This window comes from Chrysoperla carnea, chromosome 5, assembly GCF_905475395.1.
Source record: "Chrysoperla carnea chromosome 5, inChrCarn1.1, whole genome shotgun sequence".
Lineage (NCBI taxonomy): Eukaryota > Metazoa > Arthropoda > Insecta > Neuroptera > Chrysopidae > Chrysoperla > Chrysoperla carnea.
Window position 1 is genome coordinate 6,678,787 of NC_058341.1, and position 6,865 is coordinate 6,685,651.

Consider the following 6,865-nt stretch of genomic DNA (forward strand, 5'->3'; position numbering starts at 1 on the left):
TTTAATGAAACTTGGAATAGTTGTCCATTATTATATCATAATTAGCCAGTTAAATTTTTATAGGAGCCTTTAGAGAACTGAAAATCTGAACGTTCAGTTTTGTGAAATAAAATAAAATCTGTGATTTCCCATAAGGATCAATGTTAAAATATCTTTTTTTCAATTCTCTGAAGTCCCCTAAAAATTTAACTGGTTAATTATGATATAATAATTGACAACTATGCCAAGTTTCATTAAATTCTGAATGCAAAGTCTATTACCGCTAGTACTACCTTAAACATTTTTCGTGGTTTTGATGTTTTTTGTGTTAAATTTCCTCGTCTATATTTTTGTGTTGTGAAAATCTACTAAATTGTTGTATGTATAGAATGCTCTGATTGTAGAGAGATTATGGTGGCAAACAGTGTGACAGTTTATTTGGTTGGGTAATAAAATAGACATATGACAAAAACAAATTGAAAATATATTATTTTTGGTATTTATTTAAAAACAAAATATATAATGATCGTCAAGTGTTAAATTGTACGCCAATTGGTTCTATATGAATCAGATTTTCCTGATGTTTAGCTTCATAATTTGAAAAATATCCCCATGAATTGGTTATAATTCGGAGAGTATAGAAGAATGAGTTTTATTGCTACGTTAGTGATGGTAGAAATTTTGGTCATTACACTATTGACTTTGTTAAGTAACTTTTGTTTACTAGAAAATTTGGAAAATCGAAGCACATTGTTTGAATAGGTAGTGAGAAAAGTAATATTTTCTTATAAATCACCAATTCATTGGATTAAATCGAGAGACATTTAATAAAAAAAAAAAATGAACTCTGCAAGACTGGGGCTTAATGTTACTCTAAAATCGAAATGCATTCCTCATGGTTATATCACTGATAATAATACGTCGAAGCTGTTGTCTTATATAGCCCACAAAGTCGTTCATACTAGATTTTGCAGGGCTTTTGTGGCTTTCAAGCAAAAAACAGGTATTCAACAGGAAAATCTAGAGTACCAGTTCTAGCCTCTGAGATAAAATGAAACTTGGGCAATCTTGTGTCACTACGCTCTGAGCAAAATCGGAATGGACAGGACAAATCTATATATTATACATTTTTGTATGATCTGATCTTGAAATAGTAAGTTTTTTTGAAACGGAATACTAAAAATGAAAAATGTATAGTTAAACATTTTACAATCAAATAGACATCAGTTGTCATGTTTTATTCTCTTTTTTCATGTATTTGTTTGTGTAAATTAATGGAATTTGATTTTTTGTCAGAAAATTTTACGCTGCAACGGTTTTGATAAACTGAATTTAAAAGATGGGATTGCAAAATAAGCGAAAATGATATGGATATTAAAATTAAATAAAAGGTGATTAAAATATTGCAATTTTAAGAGTAAAATGTAATAAAATTTTTAATTGGTAATAGTTTAAAATAGAATAATAGGATATAATAAAAAATAAATAAAATCAGCTTAATTATTTACATAACTCTGTCATCAACGCTAAAAATACTGGAATCCATATTAAGTATGGGACATATGAAAGCACCCCACATACAAATTAACGCTTGCTAGTCGATCCGTACGGAATTCCGTAGTGTCATACCCGTGAAATTCTCGCGGAATTCCGTAGACAGGCTAGATAAATACTGTATAAATGATAAAAAAAATATCAACAGTAATTTACTTTCTTTCATTTTTAGACCATGGGTCTAGTTTTCGTCATGAGCCAGCATGATAGCTTGAAAATGAGTGATAATCACGGAATTTGATTAAGTAATAAGGTCTCGCAGACCCAGAGAAAAATAGGCTAGAGAAATAATATATAAGATCGAAAAATATTAACAAATAGAGGGTAATTAGAATAATCAAAACAAAACAAGATCAGAAATCAAAATTTAAATCGATTGATAGACATCAAAGATATAAGCAATTTAATAATTTTTTCTATCTTTTTCTTTCAAAAAAACTTTTGATATGTAATCTCTATGGCAATCGTAAGTTATGACGTCACCACGTGCTATTTTCCTTTCTTTCTATTTGTAAATTTAAATCCTTCATATTTTCGTAGTTATTAATGTAATCCAAAAATTGATTTCACACGTTGTTTTGACTAGATAAGGAACGTCAATTGAAGGCAATAAAATAATTTTAGAACAAAAGCTTATTATCTGGCGCCTGAGAGACCTTTCAAAATTACATCTTTCAAGGTATTGGACGAAAATATATCATGTGTCAATAGACAAGGAAAATTTGCATAATAAAATTGAATTTCGTTACTTTACAGAAAATATTTCAAAAACAGACGATTTGAGTTATTGTGATTTTCTAAAAGTTATTTTTCATTTGAATGAAAAATATACAATATTTAATATACTTCCAAAAAAAATAAACCATAGTAAAACGCAATACATTGTTAACAAAAACAGAAACCTAACAAAGATAGGTTTTTCCATGCAATTTTCCAGACAAAATGCATTCACTAACAATATCATTAATTTTAATCAGTTTAGGTATTTTTTTTACAATTGAAATGTGAAAACAATGTGTACAGACAGTATTTTCCAATTTCCATAGAAACTATGCAACAGTTTTTTCCTATTTACTTGTGTTAATTGTAAGTAGGTATGTTGTTTTCAATGTTGCAAAAAAACAATGTTGCAAAAACAAAAAATAAGCTTATATACATAATACAATGTACAATAAGTTCCTATTCACTGTCACTAATGGCGCTAATGTGTTGGTATTTTTCCTACAGAGTGATTTGCTAAAAAAGTATTCTACTAAATTAAGTTTGTATACTTTTTATAATACTTTCATCATAAGCTTTGCTATATCTATATAAGAAAATTGCCCATGAAAACTATTGAATATGATATCGTGGAATACTTACTATTCGCACCGTGTGTAAGACTTATTGGAGGCGTTTCAATGGTAACGATACACTACTTCAATTATAGAATTGTATGGATGCATATATATTGCATTTATGAGTTACATTGAAAATTTAATATTATTGTTTCACAAATTTAAATAAATAATTATGATTAATTTACATTTTAAAAATAATATTTGTGCAATTTGATTTCTTATTTTCACAATTTTTAATGCATTAAGTTTAATTATTAATTAAGTGTTTTTCAATAATTTTAATTTGACATTTTCTATAACATTAACATGTAAAGAATTGCAAATTTGTTATAACAGCCTCCTTTAACGCCAAAATTTGACTACGCACACAACGAATTGCTTAAAAAAGTCAGTTCATGATCAAATTTTTAATAGACCACTCTATATATGCATGCAATACTTACATATACACGTTATATAAATTAAATTTTATCAAATCGTATTATTTAATGTTATTTAATTAAAATGTCTTCTCAACGAACAAATACAGTTTATTTTCATTCATATTGAAAATGGTTTGCAACCATAATAAAGGCACTATGGTTAGACTGTCTGTCGTTACTTGTGTAATATGCTAATGTATACAAAATACTTACATATAAATATTTATACATATAACTTAATTGTTACTAATAATAAAATGGTATATTTTTTATATTACACAAGTGAAAATAAACAATTGACTGAATTATTGGTTGAAATACCCTGGTGGGTTGGTGTTTAGTGCATGGTAAATGTATGAAGGAGGTGCACTCAGCCTAAAAAATTGAGAAGCTGATAATAAATGAAATTATCAGCGAAAAGGTGGTAAAACACTCTATTGTATCACATTGGGCTCTATAGCCTAAGTGTGTCCTTCGTGGACAGCCAAATATAGCCAAATATAAATTACAGTTCTATAGCCGCATTGCAGTTCTAATTTGCATTACAAATTCCAAGTCAACCAAGTCAATTCATATAAGAAAAATACTAATCTACCTGGGTAACTAATCCTTTTTAAAAATCATTTTAGAAATCAATGAGTATCATCAATTTTAATATTCTCAATAAACACATTAGGATAGAAAGTATTTTCACTTCTTCTGTTTTCAACTCTTTGTCTTTTTATTATTTCTGCTTTTTCTGTTTTTACTGAAAATAAAATTATATTGCCCAGTATAATGTCCACTTAAAATGGTCTTTACAACTGTATGAATGTCTATTTTTATAGGTAATATTTACACTTACTAAAATAAAAACAATTTACACCTATAAAGAGGAGTAAATGAACTTAGCTTTTACAAGGAATCTCAAAATTAACGAAAGAAGCTATTTTGATAAAAAAAAAACATATTTTTTTATCAAAAGTATATATTTTTTTTGAGTTGATAAAGTTTTCAGAATAAGATTATATGTAGAATAGCTTATGTGGTAAAATTTGTAGCATAATTAAATAAATTTCAAAGATCTTGATGATACAGAAGGTTTTTCTTGAAATTTTCCTTGAATAGTGGTAATATAGACCTTAATTATCTCCTTCAAAACGTGAGTGGTGGTCTCAGACATGTTATTACAAGCTTCAGTCTTCAAAAAACATCGATGAAAAAAGTTCAACCCTGTTAAACATCATGATTAGGGTGATCTATAATGATTTTATCACTCTAAATTTTTGGAAAAACCTATCTTTACAGAATTCGATGAAGATAAATCACAATTTCAACTTATACTTCATATAGGTGGTTAAACTTTATTATATTTAAAACCTTGCCTAACAGTGAAAACGCGTTCTTTTTTCGTCGAGTACTCGATTGATTAAAAACCCTAATTTACCAACTGTCATGCTGTCTTTACTGTTTTATTGTCAACACTTTATCACGCAAATGGGCAAACATTCAAATCTTGCCTTAATTTATGTGATACCTTTACATATGTATATGAATATGGTGGGAGCGCAAATAAATATATAATATACAGTACCAAAGGATATGCTACCTAATTTAATTGCACTTCCACCATTTCTTGACTATGTATTTTAAGAAAAATATTTCATGTCTGTTTTTAAAATTTTAAAGGGATAAAATATTTATGAAGCAATTTTCTTTTAAGCGAACTTTCTTGTTTTATAATTTAATTACAATTTCACTTAATATAATACTCTTCTAACTATTTTATAAAGAAATTCGAAGATGAAAAAAAATTCATAATCACTGCATAGTATAAAACAAAGTCGCTTTCTCTGTCCTTATGTCCCTATGTCCCTTTGTATGCTTAAATCTTTGAAACTACGCAATGGATTTTGATGCGGTTTTTAATAGATAGAGTGATTCAAGAGGAAGGTTTATATGTATAATAACATCCATTAAATAGTGGAGAAGTACTGCTATTTTTGAGGTTAAAAGTTAAAAATGAAAAAAGTAAATAAGTAAAAATGTAGTGTATGAATTTATATATTCCAAAGATAGCAGGAAATCTTCATGGTATAGGGAAAGGGGGATTGTTTTACTCAAAATTTAACGCGTGCGGGCCACGGGCAGTAATGAATAAATCAAAACTACTGGATCGATTTTAGTCACATAGGCTATATATTTTATACCCGTGCGAAGCCAAAGCGGGCCGCTATGTTTTTATATACAACGTTCACAGTTTTTCTGTAGTGTATTTAGTATCAGCATTGTACCCGTGCGAAGCGGGGACGGGTCGCTAGTATATATGAAAGTCAAATATATATGAACCGGTTTCTTGGTAAAGCAGAGCTTTGTTAAAAAACTTTAAACGCTTTTTCTGAAATCTAAATTTTCTTAAATGAAAAAACTAAAATTACGTTTTCCAAACAACTATTACGTTTTTCCTGTGTCTACGCGGCCGATATTTAGAAATAAAAATTTTTTTTGATTTTTTTATGATATAAGACTGTCAAGACTCGAAACAGGTAAAAAAAACTACCCCTCCTTTTTTGTACAGGACTTTTAAAGTTAAGAACTTACAATATGGACAAAATAAAACATAAAATTTGAGTTAATTAAGTCTTTTTATTTTATATTTCCATAAAAATAAAACTACTAAAATGATTTTTTTCTTGTCATCGTATCATTTACCTCCTTTTTCACTCTTGTGTGATATTTTATTCTTTCTTGTTGAATACATAAATATAAATATATAAATGATATTTTGTTTGAAAACAATTCCCACAACTATTTAATATTCTATACAAAAATTTTCTAGTTTCAATAAAATAAATATATCGTGTTATACATACTTTTCATAGAACGGATATTGTTAGAATGTACAATTGAAATAAGTTCTTACCGAGTGTATCATTTCCAGAATTTTTTTATTAGAATTTTAATGGTACATTTGCCTAAAAATAGTGTCAATGAAAAATAATTAGCCAAGTCAAAGTTTGGATGTTTGGAGTTTTGGATATGAAGAATTTGATTTTTATTTGTTTGAACTTATAAAGTATTTAATAGATTTATGAGAAATCAATGAGTTAAGATCCATGTTTAGAAAAAAAAGTGAAATATACAAAATTTTGAAAGTCACCGCCAATTTTTGAGATTTTCGGGTACGAAACACTAAACTCGCACTTGAAATATAGCTAAGAACACTCTCATCACTTCAAAAATGGATAAATAGAACTCAAAGAATGGGATATTCTGTACTTCAATAATAAGGAACCAATTCGAAAACTTTGTGCTGAAATAGAATAATATTTTCATAAAAGAATGAAAATCAAATCGAATATCTAAATCTTTATGTACTTAATATTTTAAATTTTGCATCTCTATTCTAATCTTTACAAGCTTTGTCATATTTCCGGATAAATGTATATTATCTCCTTAAGTTTTCGTCTATTTTGGATCAAATTTCTTCACACAGCTTTTTTCTCAAAAATGTCACATTGACAAATTCGCAAAGAAATTAGATACAGACGAAACAATATCCAATTTAATGTAAATTTTTTTTCAGCTTAA